The sequence below is a fragment of the Canis lupus genome, chromosome 21 (assembly GCF_011100685.1).
Source record: "Canis lupus familiaris isolate Mischka breed German Shepherd chromosome 21, alternate assembly UU_Cfam_GSD_1.0, whole genome shotgun sequence".
Lineage (NCBI taxonomy): Eukaryota > Metazoa > Chordata > Mammalia > Carnivora > Canidae > Canis > Canis lupus.
The window spans coordinates 19754178-19776805 of record NC_049242.1 but is presented as its reverse complement, the minus strand read 5'-3'; the positions used below and the strand labels follow the sequence as shown (position 1 = coordinate 19776805).

Genomic DNA, 22628 nt, shown 5'->3' with positions numbered 1-22628 from the left:
AGTCAGAGCTCAGATTGAACGTGGTCAGAGTATAAAATAAAGAAGAGGACAAAAAAATATCCACATTTTCCACTAGACGTGTCAGGGAAACTGTCTACAGTTTGCCAACTGTTCGATCTTGTAAGAGCAATCATAACACTGGAGACTTCTTATTACACCATCAATAAACGTCTCCTACAGATGTAGAGGCCAAAGGTAGCAAGTGGGTTCCTTCTCACCAGCCAATTCCAACTGATTGATAATGTTTATCTGAAGCACTGTATTTGAAAAAATTCTGAGGCCTCATATCAGCACAGTAGTGAAGAGAGCTGTTTCCATTAGCGATGTCTGCAGTGGGGTGTAGGGAGGGAATGGCAGCCTGTGTGTCATTTGTGGTGGAGACTGTGCCTCGCTGCCCAGATAAGCCCTTTGGGACGAAGGCACTCATTCCTCTAGCTGCAGGGAGCGCTGTTGTTGGCTGCTGACAGTTCTCAGTGGAGTCCCTCTCCGGGAATAGCCCTTGGCCAAGAAAGCTGCCTCACCCAAGGGTAGCCCACAGTAAGATGGCAGTAAGATTAACTCCTCCAGATTCAACACAGGGTATCTGGAGGGCCATCCCAGCTCCAGTGCTCCTTGTGGGGCCAGCTGATGTCCATGTTGTGAATGCGCTGCAGTTCAACTCCCCCTATGATCCAGTCCTACTTCCCTTACACATGCTGATCCTGAGGGCAAGCCCAGCAAATCTGCATGCAAATTTCCCTAGAGTCTGGTCCCAGGACCCCAACCTAATGCACCACACATCTGCCATTCCTGCACAAGCTCTACCCCTCTATGGCTAGCTAATGGCCTGTCATCTGCATTTACTCCTCACCAGAGTGCTACTCTTAGTTAGCCAATGAGAACACATAGTCCGTCAGCTGTCCCTTTCTCCCTGTTCACAAGGAAATGCAAAGGTAAGTTCTCCAGTCTTCTCTTGCCTAGGTGGACGTAGATGTCTGCTTTAGGCTTGGAGTCTCTCTGATCTAAAACGAGGGTTGGCTCCATTCCTCTCATTTTCAGCCATGCTTCCTCCCAGCCTCTGACCCTAAGAGAGACAGCATGTGTCGTCCCTGATTCAATTTTTGGAACTGTTGTAAATTGAAGGTGTCACCAGAAAGAACAGTATATGCTAACCACTTTCATTGGCACAATGCTTTCAAGTTACACGTACATGTTATTTTATAGACATAGTAACTCCTGAAAGTTACTATTATTTCTTTTGAATAAAAGGTATAGAGAGGTTAAATGATTTTTCAGCCAATTGCAGAGGCTAGACTAGAATCTGGGTTTCTTGACTGCTAGTTATATAGATTCCAGACACAGGCAGAAACCACTTAGCTGGCCTCTGCGTCTCTCTCAGGGTCAGTGGATGTTTTCTAGAAAACATTGAAACACTGGAATTAGCTCAGGTGGCTCCTTCCCATCTCCCCTTTCTAACTTTGGCAAAATCCTGAGGACTTGATAGTGTTCAAATCCCTAGCCAAGCACTGAAGAGCATCATGGAATATAGAGAATGTTGTAACAATCCAGGGCCAGAATCCCCAGTACAGCCCCACCAAGGGGCCATCTTATCTTGCTCCTACTTGGATTGTTCCTTTGATGAGGAGTACACTACCTCACAAAGCTGCTCATTCTGTGTCCCCTCATTTGTACAACTGGAACATATCAAAAAGAAAAACTGGGTGGGGAGGGAGTGTCTGGGTGGCTCAGTTGGTTAAGCATCCAACTCTTGATTTCAACTCAAGTTATGATCTCAGGGTCATGAGATCAAGCCCTAAGTTGGGTCATGATCTCTGTGTAAAGTCTGCTTAAGCTTCTCTCCCTTTGCCTGTGCCCCTCCCCTCACACCTGCTTGCATGTACACATGCACTCTCTCTAAATAAGAGAGAGAGAGAGAGAGAGAGAGAGAGAGAGAGAGAGAAACTGGGAGACTTAAATGAGATAATGAATGTAAAACACATAGTGTAGTACTCAGCACGTGGTAGTAGTCAGTGTATGGAAGGAGTTTTTTTCTCTTTCCATTAGATGCAGAACAAGAGTTGGACAGAACTGGCTTATAGGAGCAGCACCCTCAGCTCCAACAAACACAGCCCTGAGATAGAGCTGGAGAGGTCTGGAGTGTGGCTCTGCTATCAGCTACTGAGGTTTGAGTATGGGCTCTCCATTCAGCTGTGTGACCTTGGAAAAGTCACTCTGTTGCTCTGTGCCTCGATTTCCTCATTTGTAAGATGGAGACTCCAATACCTACCTCAGGGGGGTTGTTGTGTAAATGCTTAGGTCTCTGCTAGGCACATGGTAGGTGTCAGTTGTCATTTTTGTCATCATTCTCATCTTACAGACAAGGAAACTGAGGCCAAAAAATTGAGCCATTTCCACAAAGTCAAACAGCCAATGAGGAGCAGAGCCTAGACAGAAATCTTGGTTTGCCTGAGTCCCAAGGACATGAGCTTTCTTTGATGTAACATGATTTCTGCTGTTCCTTTTGCCTTTTTTTTTTTTTAAGAAAAGGGGGAAGGAAAGGACAAACACTCCTAAGGAATTCCACCAGAGAAGCTGGCACATCCTGCTCACTGGGAGGAAGTAATTTGTTCATAAAGGCACAGCTAAGTGACTCTGGGTGTCATGTAGAGCATGCTGCCTGCCTGCTGGAGGGACACACCAAGGACCAGCGCAAACACACCAGCTCCTGCTCCCCAGGCTGCCACCAGAGCAAAGTCAGGGCCTTCACTTTGGTGGCAGTAGGAAGGATAGATGAGTTACCCCCACAGGGCTATGTGACTGGTGACATATGGGTGACTCTGAGGCCCTGGGAAGGATGAAGAAGCATAGCAAGTACTTCTCAAAGACGAAAACTGTTTTAGTTCTGGGCAGCAGTGGTTCAGAGGCTGGCGCCAGCACAACGTACCAGAGTTAGGATGCAGCTGGTACAGGGCATTTCGGCTCTACACAAAGGAAGGCTTTCAAGCAGGAGTGAAATTTAAAATATTTAAGACCTGATATGACACAGACAGCAGCCAATCAGAACGGGCATGATGGTTAATGAAAACAGATATTGGCTGTAAACGAAATGTGAGTACCTACCAGGCGAACATCAGTCTTGACAACAAAGCCCAACATGGGAACAAGAAGAGGATCAATAGGTGGGGCCCCAGATGCCAACAGAGAATTGTTCACCTATCTCCAGGAAGTCCCAGGGAGAAGTCCATGAGACCCCCAGGGCTCTGCAGAGGATAGTTTCAAGAGCACTGCTTTGGAGAAAAGAGTTAAGGGCCTCAAAGTACAGCTCCTAGGCCTAGCAAAAACCTGAGCCCACCCAAAGACTTGCCCACGAAGGCTCTAACTGGTATGTCATCATGTTGTCATTCTGCTTACTTTTCTCTGGGCCACAGAGTGTTCTTCTGTGTCTCCCAAAGCAGTTGTTCTTGTTCTAGCATTTAGATGAGGGCTCCAGTGCACCTCAGTGGAGTCCTAGGGACACCAAATGTAGCCTAGAGGCATGTAGAGCAAGCCTGAGCCCAGTCCGGAGTCAAGAATTGGAACCCTAGTTCAGCCTAGGCAGCCCCCAGAGCCATTCCAAGTGCCCCCTCTGTCCCAGCTCAAATCTGCCTCCCTGGTGCCTGCTTACCTTTCACTTAAAAGCACATGCTCCAGCTACCCTTTGGACAAAGTCACAAGGGGTCAATTATCTTGCGGCAATGAAGGAGAAGTACCATTTCTTCAGCTTGCATAAGATGAAGCTCCACATGATGAAATAAGTCATTGGTCTGTGAGGTCTTGTGGGAAAGTACTAGGAGGGAAGGCCCTCCCTTGAGAGCAATGTGCGAAGACCTTTCCCCCACCCAGACTCACTCGACAATGAGTCTGCAGGCATACTTGGCCAGCCTAAGAAATTCCCCTGGAAAGTGCCACTGAAACACTTCACCACTGTGCTCCATGGGCCCCCAAAAGTTGTACCTACTGATACTGACTTTGCTCTACCTGTGTCTTATAAATTGAGTCTACTTTCCTGTTAGTTACTAGTTGTTAGTGATTCTTCATACTGTCTTTGCTACATGACTATGGCCTCCTGGCCTTCACTAGCTTTGTCCCTCCTAAATGGAAATGTCCCTTCCTATAGCCTTGGCTAAATAAGCACCAGATTTGAGTGACACCTTCAGGAATTTACCGCAGGAGCCATGGGCATGGGCTGTGGCTATGTGGTACACTGGGACATCTGGGGAGGCCAGAACATCCAGGGGAACCGAAACATTGCAGCTGAACACTATGTGCTCAGGTCAGCAGGCCGGGCTCCCACCTGCATGCAGCTTTGCCACCTAACAGCTGCATAACCTGCAAAAGCTACCCAAACGTTTTAAGTCTCTGTTTTCTTTAATGGAAAATGCTTATAATATTAGTGTCTATCTCATAGGGTTATTTTAAGAACTAAGCAAAATAATATATACAAAGCACTTAGCACTTTGTCTAGCATGAGGTCAGCAATCAGGAAAGTTGGTCATTATTAATATAGCTCATCTGGGCACCTGGGTGGCTAAGTGGTTGAGCGTCTGCCTTTGGGTCAGGTTATGATCCTGGGGTCCTGGCATCGAGTCCTGCATCGGCCTCCATGCAGGGAGCCTGCTTCTCCCTCTGCCTATGTCTCTGCCTTTCTCTCTGTGTCTTTCATGAATAAATAAAATCTTTTTTAAAAATTTAATATAGTTTATCTTTCATATATTTATTGGTTAGTTGCTATTTATTGATTAGTTGACCTTATATCCTACTAGGGGCTAGGGCTTCCAGTTCCTGCCCTCAAGAACCTGACCATTCAGTGGGAGAAGACCACAACCAATAATGAGGATACACTATGATAAATGCTTTACTAATAATTACTTTTAAAAGCACTATCACTAAAAGGTGACAATGATTTCTCACTAGCCACTGTGTGTATACACTTTATTTAAGAGAAGAACGTAACCTTTTTTTTTTTGGTCCAAACACTTGGTCTCAAATCCCAGCATTATCACTGAATACCTGAATACTCTCTGTCACGTTAGCTCCTTTGAAACAGCTTATCTGGGAAAATGGACATAGAAATTTTAAAAAGTATATCTAAGATGTTGCCATAGTACCTTACACAGAGTACAGTGTTTAATAAGGTCTCCTATTAAGGGTGATTAAGAGCGTTTGAAGAGCTACTGTTGGCTATTGTCCCAGTACTAGAGGGTCCGTCTGGGTAGGTGTCAAGGTCAGGGAAGGACATCCATCCAGGATGCGTGTCAGTGGTGTTCAGTGGCTTGTCTGGTTTGCAGCCAGTTCCGAGCCAATGACCGGAGCCATCGGGACCAGAGACTGGCCACTCCAATGGAGTTGCCAGCAAGAACTAGCCAGGACATTCCAAATAGGGCAGGTCCTCCCAGACCAAGAGAAATTAAATATGTTGGTATAGTAAGAGGCCAAGCTAGGACTCAAATGCAGACCTGTTGTATCACAGAAGGCACCCCAAGTGGGGGCAGTGGCTTCTATACAGACCACAAACACTGGCTATGCCCCTGCTGCATGCTCGACCACACACTGGGTGTCCCCAGGCTGGTACTGAGGGTGAGGACCAAAGACGATGCAGGGAGAACTCTGTTGCCTCTGAACAGGAGCCACATAAATTGGGACACACCAGCCCCAGAACCAAGCCAGTGCACAAAGAACAACATTGCCCAAACGCAGGTCTGTTTACACGAGTGAACATTCTTGCAGCGCGGCTTGCTAAGCCTGTTGCTAAGCCTGCCCAGTTTCCCGTCACAGAGCACTTCCCTCCTAGCTCAGGAAAGATAATCACTCTGGGAACCAGCTTCCTTAGGAGGCCTGGAAGAATGTTTTCGGTCTAGAGTGAAACCTCCCTTTCAGCAGGGCTTCTCCTCCTCTCATGTCAGACAAGGGGAAACCCAATCTATAAAGGAAGGGTCTGCACGCACACGGTACCGCTGGGTGTCGCGGGCTGTAAGTGACCCCCGGGGAAAGGAAGGAGCACCGATCTCTCTCAGCTTGGAGCACCTCCTAAACAAAGACCCTAAAGTCTCCCGCTGGAACAACATGAGACACAGGACGCTCAGGTTCCAAGCACACCCGCAGGTATCATCTATCAGTTCTGACACCAGCCTTGTCTGTGTCGGAGTCCAAGCGGAGAGATCAGATAAGTGCCTGGGTAGACAGGGGGGTGGAGAGCAGGAAGGGGGAGAAAAGGCTTTGGAGAGATCACTACAAATAGTAGTTTTTACCTGACACCAAAGAACAGGGCAAGGGAGAGCTGTGTGATCCAAGCCAGGATGAAAGAAAGGCTGGCCTCCCCCTTGTAATATAAGAGTTTAATGATACTTATTAAAAGCCCATTTCTGGGTCCTATTGAAAAATTATACCCATAAGTGTTTCTTTTTTTCATATGAATTGCTTCCTAGAGATTAAGTGTGCCTGCGTGCACACACACACACACAAACTCCTTACAGATTCCACACCCCACCCCTGCACACACACACATCCTCCATAAATCCCGCACATCCCACATATCACACACGTCAGTACCTCTTCGTCAAGGACAGCCACAATTCACAACACACACGCATACTGTAAAGCAGGAAAACCAGGCCTGATCCCTGAGGTTGTTCACACACCCTTTGAAATTGCAGACTTTGAGGGAGCCCAAGAGCTTCATGCTCAAGTTGTCATCCCCGCAAACAAACAGCACAGCCTCTAATCCATATCACTCTCCACGTCTTGCCTGAGGCCAGGCAACTCTGCAAAAGCTGAAGCTACCAGGATCATTAAGCTTTGGTGGAAAGTAACAGCATTCAGGAGGGTCACTGAGGAGGAAGGGGTCTGTGCCCCTCTGGGTTGTGGAGGATTCTTTCTGATGGGCAGAGTACCGGCCACCTGGAGGAGGTAGCCCTGGGCCTCCGCCTGGGGCATATTTTTTTCTGGCTATTAACTTACCCAGAGCACAAGGCTCCCTTCACTCTCAGCCAGAGAAGGTGTTGCTTTCTGGAATAATCAGTTAGATGCAAGAAAGTACTCCCTGCAGAAAAGTATCCTTCCATCAGGATGGGCTCCCTCCTGGCGCTATTCTCCCCAGTGTTCTACTCACTGCTAAGGGGTACGGGGTTCAAATGCTAAAATCATCAGGTAGATGCAGGTAAAGCAGTTTGCTGTTATCAGAAGCAAATGCTCTGGAGTTAGCAGATCTGGTTTCAAGGTCAGCTCTAACCCTTTACTAGCTGTATGGCCTTGACAACTCCCCAAGCCATGGTTTTCTTCTTGGCAAAATGGCAGTAACAGCTTCTTTCCATCTTCTGGAATTGGGGGGAAGATCACAAAATGCCCTACAGACCATAAACTCCAAAGCAGATGTTAGAGATTTTCATGATGAGACAGTAATGAGGAAATGGAGGGGCTCATAAATGGGGCTGTGGGTGCCTCCAGGGCAAAGCCTGGGTTGTATTTCTCTGTTTACCTTCAGTGCCTGGCACAGAGGGCTGGCACTAAATATTCTGGGAGAAAATGGTTTTGAAGGAATCAGTAGACTTGTGAGTTAAGTGGCTTGTTTAAGGTCACAGAACAGCTGATGCCAGGACTGAAGCCCAGGTCCCCTCACCCTCTAGTCCCAGGCTCTCTGTTCTAGATGCACCGAACTGTTGGGTCTCTGGAAGGGGCAGTGATGTCAAACTAGACACAGCATGGGCCAGGTTTTAATGAGCCCTATCATTCCCCAGGAAAGATCCACCATGAGCAGGCAATGCCCAGGAAGCCCTCACAAACTCACTTGTTAAACATTCCAACTCAACAGTGAAAACAAACAGAAACTACAGTGCAAATCATACCCAAATGCTTCAAACCAATTCATCTTATTTCTGGTCTTGAATTGCACAAATCAGAAGTCACAAGACTGGGACAATAAGCCGGCAGAAATTCTGGCTGCCGAGATTAGCAGTATATCTTGTTTCCAGCTCACTTTCAGCATTATCACTTACCTACTGGCCAATCGTCTGGGAGATCACTAGCCCTCTCGGAGTCTCAGTTTTTCCATCTGCAAAACAAGAAGATGATCACAATTAATCTCTTGAGACCACTGGACTAAAATACATCCGACGTTTCATACCTCATATCAGTTACCAACTGCTTATGATCCAGTATAACTGGGGAAATTGCTAACGGTCAGGGGCTGGAAGGGAATTATTTCAAAAGTGAAGTGTGATAATTAATAGTTATGTGTCAAGCAGGGTGCTGATGGTGTTCAACCCTCAGTACAGAAAATTCAGCCTTTCCATCATTTTGGCACTTATTTTTATTTTTCATAAATGTAAAATGTAAGGACCACTGAAATACGAAGAGAAATAGAGCAAACAAAAAAGTCAGTACCTCAACATACTCACTCCCAACATTTTAAGGTATTTTTCCAATTTTTCTCTTCTAATGCCAGAGTTCACCATTTTGCAGAGTGGGGACCACAGAGGTGTACTATACTGAAATGCCCCCACCCTGGACCCCCAGTGTTATGCCACAACTGTTGCCCACATTATTAACTTTTTTTTCTCTGACATCAGCTTTGTCAGCTTCCAAGAGTCTTGGGCCCTGGTCAGGTCTCTGGCAGGTACCGTGCACACCAGGGCCCAGGGACAGCAGGGGCCCTGGATTGCTCTTTCCCCAGTCTGGGTTCAGTTACCTCATCTGCAAAATAAGGAAACCAGAAAGGCCCATCCCAGAAATCATTTTTAACTGAAAGACATGAAGCTAAGGAAAAGTGAGGAAAACATATATTTCAGTCCCTATTATGTGAAAATGAGTCCATATTGTTGAGCTGATAATATCTATGGATATTACCTCCTGAGCCTCATAGCCACCTGGGAGATCTTCCAGGCAAGAAAATTTCAACTCAAGGAGGTTCAATGATCCATCCAAGACCCGCTGCAGTCATGTTGGAACCACTTGCCCAATTTTTGCCATAATAGTGATGTCTCACCTCTACTACCGTTTGCTAATTTTTCAAAATTTATTTCTTTATTTGCATTTTTTGCTTAACTTTATTTTAATGGATTTTTTTTAAGTTTCTGCTGCACTTTATTTCTGCCCCTTCTCTCTAAGGCCCACTGAAAGGCAATCTTTCAACTCAGATGGATTCTCTAATACCAAAATGGTTGCTAACAACTTAAAGGAATTTTTAGTCATGACCATTTTATATAAAAACATCTGTGAGGTCATAGGCTTGAAGTATTGTTTTTATATATTTTCTAATACTCATTAATATAACTTTGACATTTAGACTGCTCAACCATGCACTTCCCAGCGGTGCTCCTACTTTATCTTGGGAAGGATGGTTTAGAGTTCCTTGCTGGAACCTAATAAGTCTGTCCTATTTTGAGGCTGAAACATCAAAGGCACCTGATGTTACTGAGTGTCAAGAAAGTTGCCTGAGGCCACATTTCCAGGGACCAAAGGAACTGGGACTTGCACCCCCATTTGCCCACTTCCAACCATGGGCTCTGTATTTTCAGTTTTCTTTCTGCCCCCCTCCTCACACCCCTAATTTGCAACTCTGTAGCATCAAGCCACCAATTAAGTTCTGTTTCCAAGTCAAGGCAGGGTCATCCTGTTCTGTTAGGTGGCCACTTTATGGCCAGCTGTTCCATAAAGTGACTAGATTGTATCAATGCATATTTAAGTTCCCAAAAGGGCACTTTGGTAAGAAGCTGCAGAATTTCTAAAACCAAGTTTAGAAAATGTGAAGTACAAGTGATTCTTTATTCAAAGATCCAAGATAGTAACCAAGGAAACAGAGAGGGCTGATAACATAACATCCAGGAATGCCATTGCCGCTGCAAATGAGCATAAGATCCCAAACGAGTCACGGGAAGTGGGAGAAAGTGGCAGAGTGACGGTACTGGGCACTGATTGAAGCTGGGGTTGGCTGTAGGCTTCTAGAGTTCTAAGTTTTTGTTTCCTGTCATCTGGTTTAAAATTAATTGGTACGGATTTTTTATGACCAGAGAGCAAACAGACTCAATGGTCTGCAGAACAGGCTCAGATTTTCTTTCTGGAGAGTCCCCCCTTTCTCATGAATACAAGTGACAAAGTTGTGCAGATGCAGGAAAATAATGATTTTCCATTCTTGGTCCAACACCTCTTCCTTGAAGTCTCCCACCAGCCCAAGTCAGAATGAGTCATCCTCGCTTGGGTTCCCTTCCTGCGACACTTTAATTAAAGTCTCTGTTAAACTGCAGTTACTTTTTTCTCTTCTTCTAAAGTATTATTTTTTTCTGTGTACTCAAATTCATTAAGTACAGTAAGAACTCACCTACCACGAGCAATATGATTTTAGACAGGTTTCCTTCCAAACTTTGTTGCCTACATACCCCCATGCACATTCACATACACACACATAGCCAGACACTGTAAAATGGGATCCTATTATACACACCATTTTTTTATCTTTTGAAAATGGTTACATAAATGCACAATTGATCCCTACTAATGTACATGTAGGTGTTTTTATTTTTTCACAAGTGAAAATACTCTAATATTTTTGTACATATATCTCTGTGTGGTTGCTTGGTTGTATACTTAGGTTGTATACTTAACATTTTAAAAATATTCTATTTATTTATTTTAGAGAGAAAGAGAGAGAGACAATGAGCAAGTGGAGGGTCAGAGAGGGAGGGAGAGGAAGAGGGAAAGAATCCCAAGCAGACTCCACACACAGTGCAGAGCACCACGCAGGCCTCATCTCAGGACCCTGAAATCATGACCTGACCCAAATTCAAGAGCCAGACGCTTAACCAACTGAGCCACCCAAGTACCCCACTGCTTAACATTTTTTAAAAGGATTTTATTTTTAAGCAATCTCTACACCCAACGTGAGGCTCGAACTCTTGACCCCAACATCAAGAGTCACTCCACTGACTAAGCCAGTCAGGCTCCCTTTCATTGCTTGAATTTTTTTTTGAGGATTTTATTTATTTATTCATGAGAGACACACAGAGAGAGACAGAGACATAGGCAGAGGGAGAAGCAGGCTCCTCATAGGGAGCCCAATGTGGGACTGGATCCCAAGACTCCAGGATCACGCCCTAGGCAGAAGGCAGACGCTCAACCGCTGAGCCACCCAGGGATCCCCTAAATAAATAAAATCTTTTAAAAATTAAAATAAAAAATTAAAAGATTTTATTTATTTATTTAGAGAGAGAGCAAGCGTGTACATGCCAGTGCGTACACATGCGCAAGCACGGGAGCAAGGGCAGGGCAGAGGGAGAGAGAGAATACCAAAGAGACTCCACATGGAGTGTTGAGCCTGATGTAGGGCTCAATCCCAGGACCCTGAGATCATGACCTAACTACTTGACATTTTTAAGAAATTTGTAACTGCACCCCATGAAAGACTGTATCACTTTCAATTTCCACCAGCAGCACAGAGGCATGCCAACTCCTCATCTTGTCAGTTTTAGACATTAACGTGCTTTTTTATCTTTGTCAATGTGATAGTTAAATGGAGCCTAGTTATTTTAGTCTGCATTTTTGGATATCAGTTGAACATCTGTTTCTCTGCTTCTTGGCCATTTGCAATTCTTCTTTTAGGAAATGCATGTTCACAGTCCTTTGCCCATTGCCTGGTTGGGTGTTAGCCTCTTTCCTGCTTGGCGCATAGAGTTTGCCATTGGTCTTTTGCCTTGACTATTATTTTTAGCTTTCTTCCAGCGAGTTCTATCACAGTAAATGGCGCTACCATGTACTGTTGCCCCACCAGAAATCTGGAGGCCTGTCCTGACACCTCCCTGTGCATTCTCCCCACCAGTCACCAAGTCCTATATGTCCTATTTCCCAAATAGAACTTAAATCTGTCTCTGTTCATTTTTCTCCCTCCTCAGCACCATGACCCTCACCAAGCCACCATCACCTCTCACCTGGATTTCCACCATAGTCTGGTGTCTATATCCTCTCCTCCAATTCTCTCACTGTCCAGAAAGTAGAAGGATTTTTTTTAATGCAAATCAGATCATCTCCACTGCCTAAAGCTCTTGACAACATCTCTCTATCCCATTAAAGATCAGATCCAAAGTCCAGGGTGTGCACTTGTGCCTGAAAAGACTGCTTCGAGGACCCGGTTTCTGTGCTGCTTGGATCTCTCGATACATCCATTTCCCCTTCAGTCTCTGTAACTAGTCACATTGGTTTTCTTGAGGTCCTCAAATGGGTCATTCTTCCCAGTGCAGGCCCTGGGTGTGCTGTTCCATCTGCCCGGAAAGTTGTTTGCTCTCCTTTTTGCTGGCTAATCCAAATTTATCCTTTAGGCCTCTTAGCTTAAACACCATCTCCTCAGATAAGCCCTAAACCGCCACACTAAGTGAGCTCCTCTGGCTGTTTACTGGACCACATCATCAGGTACTCTGTGGTTGGAAAAAGGGTACTGGGCTTCCAGGCCCCACCCATGGGGAGGACTGAAGCTCTACTGGGCTTCCCACTGTATCCAGATGGACTCAAGGCCTAAGCAAGTCAGGACCTTGCAGGGGAAGGGGCACTGATGACTCACAAAGCAGGACTGGTGAAGGCACAGGGCAGTGCCTCCTTTCTGGCAGTCCTTGCTGTCCCTGCTCACGAGGTTCCAGCAACTCTGAGGAGTGCCGTGTATTGCTTCTTCAGACTTGGGAGCTGATTTCAAAAAACTCTGTTGACCCAAGCTAAGCTGGCCATATTGCACCAGCTGTCCGAGGGAGGAGGCACTGCCCCCTAAGAACCCTACAATTTCCGACTTCATCATTCTTGGTGCTCTTCCCTCCTCCCCCGCCCCCACCTGGACTTCTGCTGCTGATTAGGTCCCTAAAACACGTTCACTTTAGCTTTCTTCTGGATATTTCCGAGTCAAAGATTTTCTTCTTTTTTACTCCCTCAGATTTCATTTTGTGAGTGTGTGAGATCACAAAAATGAAGCACTTCAGATGTGAAGCAATTTAGGATGAGAAAATTGTACTTGAGCCACAAGTCCCAGCCCTAATGACCTAACGGCCTACCATGGCTTGGCAGGCTCAAGAGTAAAATCCCGATAGGTTAACTGGCCTTCCCAAGACCAGCTGTGTCCTCGTCTGGGTGGCCTCACTATAGCTGCCTCATCTGCAGGTGCCCTCCGCCAGCGATACATGACATCAAGTGGCTCTCAGAATGAGTTAGTTTAGATCACTAACTTTTGAGTTAGTTTTCTGGGTTGTGCCAGAGATAATAATGGTTTTATTATTTACCTAAAAACATGGAAAGTCCAATAAGAATCCAAGATGTAGGAGATGATCATTTCTTTTCAACTAGGCCCCTGGAACCCTGTGAAGGAGCCTTTAGAAGTCAGCTCTCCTTGAAACATCCCTCCACCCAGCAGCTTCATGCTCACCCTTTCATTTAACAAGCAATCTCTGGCTGCCTATTCTGCATGTCAGACCCAGACTGGAGTTGGTGGCCAGAAGATTTTCAGAGGGGGCATGGGCTGACCCAGACTCAGATGAGTTGAGTGACACATATAAAGTGATCTAACCTCTCTGAGCTTCAGCTTCCTCATTTGCAAAACAGAGATCCTTATGCCAACCTTGTGAGTATTCTATGGACTAGTGTTTCTCAAACACCTGGCAGGGGCCTGCTGGTCAGTCTTGGGCAGCACTCACTGCTTTTATCATTTCTACTACTAAAGATGGTCAGTTCAACATGCTTCCTGCACTAAAAGGCACAAGTGTCACCACTGGGGGAGGGGAGTCTGTAATCTCAGTGGGACCCAGCCAGGAAGGGGTCAGTTTTAGTGGGATGGGACCAGGCAAGGTAGGCTTCGAGCAATAGTCCTGAGCACAGTGTTTGCAAATCAAAAAGGTCCACAGCAAGCAAGGGGTGTGAAATGTGGACCTATTCTGAGAAGCACAAGCAGCGGGAGGAAATGTGAAAGCTCTGGAAACAGAGGTGCTAGGAAGGACACTTCCTAGAAGGCCTCAGGGGCCAGATTCTAGCAGCAGGCTCATTCCTCAAAGGTTTTTAAGCCAGGCAATCATAGGGCCAGATCTGTCCTTGAGATCAAGCACTCTGGCTGCCCTGGGGATGGATGGGAGGGGTGAGGCTGGGGATGAGACAGGGCCAGGAAGAGCCACAGAGCAGGCTGATCCAGGCCCAAGGGGAGGGTCCCTAACTTCATTCATGAGGCTGTAGGCATGCCTTGCACAGGTCCCCAGAGCAGCCCAACTGCAGCGGCCCAGTTACCAAAGGCTGGGGATCTGGCTGCTCCAGAGCTGCCCCGAGAAGGGAGCCTTCTGACCTCAACAGCAAAACCATCCATTTCAAGACAATCTGTTCCTTCCTGACTCCACGGGGACAGCATAGCCTCACACGCTGGCCTTCCAATCCCTGGGCCGTTGCACAGCCCGTGCCTGCTGCATCACATTCATTCAATTGCACTCAGTTAAATTATTTTTCTGTGTGGACCCATGCTCAGACTTGAGGGGAGTGTGAGATTGCAACAGACAAGGTCACAGGCCTAAGAGGATTATAGTCAAGGACGCAGGCCTGCGCTGTAACCCAAAGCAGAATGCTGGGTGTTCAAGGGGGGCCAAGTGACAGGGCTGCAGGGACAAAAGAGACACAGCTGTGGATTCTCCTTGGCAGCATCAGAAAAGCTTCGTGGAAGAGGCAGCACTTGCTTGGACCCTGGAGTCGAAGAAGACAGTTGATGGACAGAGTGGGAAAGGGCATCCCAGGCTGAGGGAAGCCGGGTGTGGAAAAAGCGGTGATGTCTTCTGTGGCTGGCCCACAGGAGATGAAGAGCAGGTGACAGGAGGCTAAAGGCAGGCAGAGGCGAGGCCAGGGGGCCGGCTGAGGCCCAGCTGGAATGTTACAATCATCCTGGGAGGTATATATTATCACCATCCCCATTTCACAACTAAAGAAACTAAGGCTTAGAGCGATTACAGAACCTGCTCTCGGGCTGCAGAGGCAGGAACAGGGCGCACATATCAGAATCCAAGCTCAATGATCCTTCCTCTCCACGACACCAGCCCCTAAATGATGAAGGCAGACGCTTCATATGCTTCCAACAGCCAAGAAAAACAGACTCCTCCCCATCACCACCACCACCACCACCACCTGTGTCATGGACTCCAAATTTTATCTCATAAAGAACAAAATGTACCAGATGTGCCTCAGTGTAGCAGGATATTATAAGATTCCTGAGCATATATGTTTAATTAAAATCAACTGCTACCAATGACCACCTATGGTCACCGTGTGCTTACAATATGTGAGGTGTTTTCCCTCCATGTTCATAACAACTTTTACAACAACCCTATAAAGCAGGTTTTACTTCCTCAGTTTTATAGCTGGGGAGATAGAGGCTCAGAAAGGCTAAATGATTTGCTCCAATTACACAGAGCAGCAGAGCAAGAACCAGAAGCCTGTGCTTGGGCGCTTGGATCTACTTGCCATCCTCAAACTTAACATGTCAACAGGTCAACCTTTATCTCCCAAGGGTCCTCTTCTGCTGGTCCCCATCTCAGTGAGTAACGCCACTTTCCATCAGCATCTCAAATTACAAACCTAGCCTACCTGACACCCCTCCCCTTCACAACACCCCCATATTAACCCATCATGGACCCCTGCTGGTTCTAACCCTCACATCAATCTCCTGCTCACCACCTCTGCCTCCGCTATCCTAGTTCAAGCCATGGTCAACTCTCACCCGAGCTGCTGCAGTAGTCCCCCAACCAGTCTCCCTGTATCCCGTGCACGTAGGAGATGTGAGCCCTCCCTGGCTCCCAGGCCCAGAGAGCCTGGCTCCTGCTGGCAGCTCTGCTTCCTCTCACCAAAAGCCCTGCCCCTTTTACTTCTCAAACACCCCACTGTCCATCCCATTTCAGAGCATTTACATAGGCTGTTTCTTCTATCGCCACTCCCATCTTCACAGGCCTTGTCTTTCAGATCTCAGCTCAAACTGCACTTCCCCCCAGGAAGCCAGTATGACCCCCCAGTCTAGATCAGCAGGTACAGGAGAGTTGTGCCTGTGATTAAAAAATGGAAAGGCGTCCATACTGGTCACTGTGTAATCACTGCCCCCAAGCCATTACATGCCTCCCACCATGACCTGAGCTCCTCCCAAGGACCTGTCAAGCCTCCCCACAATTGAGAGAAGGCAAGTGGAAGGCCCCCAGGCCTCTGCTGGGCACGATGGCAGAGACCTGTTCTGATGAGCCTATGCACATGCAGTCAGGTTGTTAAATATTTTGAATGTCACCTCTGCTCTTGATCCTGTATTTCTCATGGTTCATAGTTATGGGCTTATTTGGGGGATTATTTGGAGTCATGAACTCTGGAAAGTCAGGGAGCACAAAAGTGAGGTTTACCAGGTTGAGGCTCAGTACAAAAGACCGGAGTCTTCATTTCCCTTTAGCTGCCAATAGGCAGCTATTTCCCTACCTTTCTGGCCACACCTGCTCAGTTTTGCCGACAACTTCAGGCATTGAGCAATGAAGAGCCAGGCTGATGCAACCAAGCATGAAGGGGGTCACAGCAGCCAAGCAGTGGCTGCCTGTCCTGCCAGGGGGAGGTCATGGTCTCTGCTCCCTACAGACACTTGAGGGGCAGAAAGAAGGCGGAGCCTTTCTGGGCTTGATGATTTCCCGCTCCTGAGTCACTTTACCCATCTCACATGGAGCTCTCAAACCCATTCCCTGGTCCTTAGCAGTCAGGTGACATCTCAGTCCAAAAGACCACCTTTCCTCATGGTTGTTATCATAAGACTTAACAATTTCCCTACGTCACCTGTCACCCTCTTGGATTATTCTTTTGCAAAAAAACATGGTCTTAAAAGGTACCTCTGATTATGTCTTTCTTCTGTGGCTTCCAGCTGTCCTCAAATGCATTCAAACCCTCATCCTGGTTTATAAGATCCTCATCTCTGGGCCCTATCTGTCCCTTTAACCTCACCATCTGCTTCTCTCCTGATTCTATTTCTTCCATCAACACACATTTCTTCCTGCCTCAGGGCATTTGCACATGCTGTCCCAATTTCTAGAACTTCCCCAGCTCATTTCCATCTATTTTCTGGGTTTTAGCCTACAAAGCAAATACTTTGAAAGGCCTGTGCTGCCTAACCCTGGTCCATCAGCTCCTCATATTATCCACTGCTCTTCTTTGTTATACATACTCAGTATGACTGAACCAGTTGTTCAATGTCTGTCTTGGCCCCATGTAGGCAGGGAGCCTGTCATCTTGTCCATTGCTCTATCTACCCTCACTGTTCAGCCCAGGGGGCTCCTGACACAGAGGCTCAAGCAATATTTGACAAACGAATAATCAATATGACGAGGCTATAAGCTTGGACCTTTCTCCTCTGTCTCCAAGGTCAAAGCTGAAATGTAAATGCCAATGGCCATGGAGATTTCAGGAATCAGCCAATTAATTTATCGCTTCTGATGTGTGGAAGGGGTCTGAAAATACAGCACTGTGTCTCCCTAAGGGACCAGGCTGAACTCTTAGGAGAGAACCTGAACTGTTAAAAAAAAAATTAATTAAAAAGAATGACTAGCAAGGTAGAAAGGAAGGAAGAAGAATAGAAGACAAAGTCGCAGGGAGAAAAAAATGCTCAGGAATGGGCAAGAAAAATGAACTGAAGATTCACCTTCACAAGAAAAGGCACCCCCTGGTAACTGAAGCATGCTGTTCCAGGAAATGGGCACTAGACGAGACACATTCTTGTCCCTCCTCAGAACCTGACCAACTGCATAATCCTTGGTCAAGCATTTGCCTTTTTTTGCACCTCAGCTTCCTTCCCTGCCAAACAAGAAGCACTCAGGGCCTCCATATCTGGATTCTCACACAAGGATCTGCAGAGAAAAACCAGAGTGGAGAGGGTAGAAGCCGTGAGTAGGCAGGCCCAGAGATCAAAGCACCACAGCACTCCCCAGTGCAGAAGGCTTCAGGACCAGGGGTCAGGTGCCCAGAGAGCCCCCATCCCCTCTCCTCCAGTCTGCTCCAGGCCATTGGCTACTCTGACATCTTCAGCCTCCAAGAAACTGGGAGATGTTTGTTTGATATAACTGCATGTCAACCAGGATGCACGGGGCCTCTGAAGCTGCTACAGGTGTGGAAACAGAATGGGCTGGGTGGAGAGGTAGGAGGCAGGTCTGGGCCTGATACTCATGGATCCCAGAGTCCCAGGTGTTCAAGTGGCCTAGAGATCCTCTGGGAAAAGGATCTTAGCCTTTATTGTCTCTCAGACCCTGCTGGTAGTTTCTTGAACTTTAAAACCCTTTCTCAGAAAAATGTTCCCAAAGGGCATTAAAAAAAAACAAAACATAGGATTACAACAAAAGCCAATTATATTAACATGGTTATCAAAATGTTAAAATGATACATTTGTGAGACGGTAATTTTTATTTGTTTTTAAAGTCTAGATTTATAACAAATCTAGTGGCAGGTCTAATAATTCTCATAACCTTGAAGTAGTTATGAATGTAAATGATATTTTGAGGTATCTCCAACAACTATAATGGGACACAAAAATATCAGATTCCTCCTGGTAACAGATTCCCAGAGACTTCTATATTTACAATGGGGGGAAATGCTAACTTTGTTCCTATCCACATGCTTACATTAATAACCCTTGATTTAGGGTAGTGACCTGACTTTACAGAGGAAGCTGGAGCCCTCAAAGGGGCAGAGACTTGCACAGATACCCAGTAAGGGAGAGCTAATACCAAACTCTAAAACAGGCCACTTGCTGCCTCCCACTCATGCTGTGCCCATCCTGCGGATGTGTTACCATTCTCCAAACCCATTACACAGGACCATATTTCCCTTCCCTCAGCCTTGGTTTCCTTATCTGTAAAATGGGAACAATCGCAACCACTTCTGCAGGCTACTGTGAGAGCCGGATGAGAACATGAACAGGAAACAGTCTTGTTACCTCGATTGTGCTCTGTATCTGTATCGATGAATAACACATGAGTGATTATATATAGCCTCGTGGGAGAACAAAGGGTATGAATTTTGGGTATCAGTGAGGGGGCAGGTCCAAGCTGGCAAACCTAAATGCCTATAGGGGCCAGTCCTAAGGAGAGATGGAAAATAAGGCAAAGTAAAAAACTCATGCCTTTCTAAAAGGGGCAGCCACACCATTCAGTACCAGTGAACAATACATGCAAGAAGGTGGCCTACGGCTGCCAAATCTAAGTTTCTAAGAGATGGTGGAAATCCTTATTTTTGGCAAAATGTCCTGGATTTTATATTAAAATTTTTTTCCCTTTAAAGATTTATTTTAGAGAAAGGTTGTTTGTGCCTGCACATGCATGAGCAGGGAGAGGGGCAGAGGGAGAGGGAGAGAGAGACTCTCAAGCAGACTCCCCACTGAGCACATAGCCCAACTCATGGCTCCATCTCACAACCGTGAGGTCATGACCTGAGCCAAAATCAAGAGTTGGACACTTAACCAAATGAGCCACCCAGATTCCATCTTAAATGTCTTGATAATTAAAACAGGATGTGGGGCCAAAAACATGTCCATAGGCTGTCAGTTTGCAGTACAGGTAGAAGAGTTCTGGAGCTGGGGAAAGAGATGAGACACAGTATTTCCCTTACAGGCCAAGAGGGTCCTCACCACATCCTGGCCCTGGAGGTTAGATAGTGCCTAGGCAGGATGGGCATTCTTGCAGCTGAGGCCCTCCAGACAGAGACAGCTGGTCATAAAATTGTGCTCCCCACACCTCACTACTGTGAGGCTGCCTTGTTTTATTAATAACCCTGGATCATGCTCACAGCACATCAAGGTAAACAGAGATGCTTCCCAGGCGAGCAATGCAGGCAATTCTAACAGAAGAAGAAACGAGCTCCCAAATATAAATAGGACGATAAGATAAATAGACAGAGATTCAAGTAGGCTTCCTGCAAATTTGCCGGCTGTGAGTCATAGGTTTGGAGAGTCATGGAAGAGACCTCCTTTGGAGGATGGGGGAAATAAGCCCAGAAACAGGAAAAGACTTGGCAAGGGTCACAGTCATCATGTGCATACTTCTGATTTCTATTCAGCCTCAGTTTCCTCATCTGAAAACTCTAACAGGGCCACTCACTGTTTCCTGAATGCTTTGCGCTCTCTCCCTCCCAATGCGCCATCCATGCTGCCACTCCTTCACCCAGCCATTTCCAACTCATGATCTTCAAAGGCAACTTGCCCTTGCCTTTGGCGACCTGCCGTGAATCCTCCCCCTGTGCCCCTGTCAGCCACAGCACACGCCACAAAGGACCATGAGTGCTGGTGTATGTGTCTGCCCCGTGAGCCAGCTGGGAGCTGCAGAGGGCACGGCACCTGCCTTAGCCAGCTCCGCCTCCTCGGAGCCCTACACGGGGCCCGGCACCTGGCTGTGCTCTGCACACTTCTGCTGAATGAAGCAGTGGACGATGCACGGTACACATCCCTCTTGCAGGGCCCTAAGGAGGAGGCAAATAAAGACTCCTATGGGTGAGCTCACCAAACACCCAAACACCATCTTGACAGCCAGTAAAAGTGCCAAATGGTCCTGAGTCTGAGATAAAACGGAGACTTCAGTCTATTTCATCAAAGACCAACCAAAACAAGGGTGAAGAAAGAGCATTGTTACTTTGATAATCCCTCATGGGAACAAAAGGGGGAGGTGAACTAAGTAGCCATCAGGCATCCAGATTGTGCCAGGCTCCATACTGGACGCTTTCACAGACAGCCCTGTTCAATTCCCAGAAGCTTTAGAAGTAGGCGGTGTGGAATTCAGTAAGTGAGGGCCATTCACAGCAGGAAGGAGAGAAAAAAGGACCAAAGTCAATCCACACATCTCCAGAGTTTTCTCCATTCTATCAGAGTCACCACTGTAATTAGCAATGACCTTCTTCCATCCCGCTTGTTCTAAGCCATTTTAGAATAAGGTAGAGGAGCAGGGGGTGGAGTAGCAGGGGATAGAGTAGCAGGGGGTGGAGCTTTAAATAAAGGGTTTCCCCGCTGGGAACCCCTAGCCCTGATATTCTAGACCTGCTCCTGCTACAGGTCTGGCAGCTTGAGAGGAAGGGGTGGGCCACTGTGGGGTCTCTCTGGTGCTCTCTGTGAAAAGTATTAAAATGCAAAAGGCAGAAGAGAAGCCCAAAGGCCCCATCCCCACTCCCAACCCCCAGGCACTATGGCCATGGAGTGGGTAGGAGGGAAAGAGTTCTGTTCACTTTTCTTCAGATTTTATTTTTAAAATATTATTTACATTTATGTGTTACCCCCAGAAAACACTGGTTTAAAGAGTGCCTGCTTGGAGACTGAAGTCCTCAGGTTAATACATATCTCAATCTACTAGTACTAGCTCAAATAGCAGGAACCACTCTGACTGCTGAGTGCGTACACTGGGTATTTCTAGCTTCTAATTAGGCAAGATCCTGCATCCAACGCTGAATTCCCTTGCATCCGAAATGTTTGCAGTAGATGCCAGGAGTAAGAACTCAACGTCTCACACCTATCTAACTGCTCTGACTCAATATCCATGCCTGGACCTCACAGGACTGGGATGACATTTCAGTTCAGGGCATGCTGTACCCTCCCCACCTCCTGGTCCCCACCATTGTCACTTCAGCGCCGCTGGGTGCTGAGTGCTGGAGGCAGCTGGGGCACAGAAGAGGAACAAATGTCTTCGATATACTATTTATTTCCTCGGGCTCACCTCCATTGGACCTTTTAATCCTACTTTGTCAATTGGGCTAATATTTTACAAGCACATGATACGTCGTTTTTTTATGAGCCCATAAAAATCTTCAGAGTGAAATCAAATTCACCTGCCACCCTCTAGCCTGAAGATGAAAGGCAAAGAGTAGAGTCAACCTTTCCAGGTTCTCTAATCAAACCGGCCAGCCTCCCCTCCCAAGGTGCACTCTGTGACCTCTGCTCAAGTCCACTTGTCCTTTTTGTTCTCCCCATTCCTGTCTCTGTGCCTCTTCTCGTGCTGTTGCTCTTCTGTAACAATCCAAACCTCTCTAGTTCCTCCTCCTCTGCCCTCCGTGAGAAGCATTTCCTGCAACTCAAGCTTCTGCTGTCTCCTCTTCAGAGTCCCATGATGCTCAGAATATCAGCCACTACACAGACTCTTTTCTTCTCTGGGGCTGTTTATTCTGAGGTAGGGCTCCGAGTGAGTTTCTGAACCATTCTGGGGTTTCCACATACTCTCATAAGAAGGAGAGCTGCTCCAAGGCAGGGCGGATGCACATCCTTGCCCTGCTACCCTTAGGGAATATTACTCAGCCATCAGAAAGGATGAATACCTACCATTTACATCAACGTGGATGGAACTGGAGGGTATTATGCTGAGTAAAATAAGCCAATCAGAGAAAGACAATGATCATATGGTTTAACTCACATGTGGGATATAAGAAATAGTGAAAGGGGCCATAAGGGAAGGGAAGGAAACTGAGTGGGGAAAAATTAGAGAGGAAGACAAACCATGAGAGACTCCTAACTCTGGGAAACAAAGGGTTGCAGAAGGGGAGGTGGTGGGGGATGGGGTAACTGGGTGATGGGCACTGAGGAGAGCACTTGATGGGATGAGCACTGGGTGTTATACTATATGTTGGCAAATTGAATTCAAATA

At 46.7% G+C, this 22628-nt stretch overlaps 1 protein-coding gene across 1 annotated transcript in view; it reads right to left on the bottom strand.

Moving 5' to 3' along the window:
- Positions 1-22628, bottom strand: part of TENM4 (teneurin transmembrane protein 4) — a 729276-nt gene that overhangs the window by 575823 nt on the left and 130825 nt on the right. Inside the window, 1 exon segment of the mRNA XM_038568485.1 lies at positions 8010-8065. The gene's annotated coding sequence lies outside the window, so the exon portion shown is untranslated.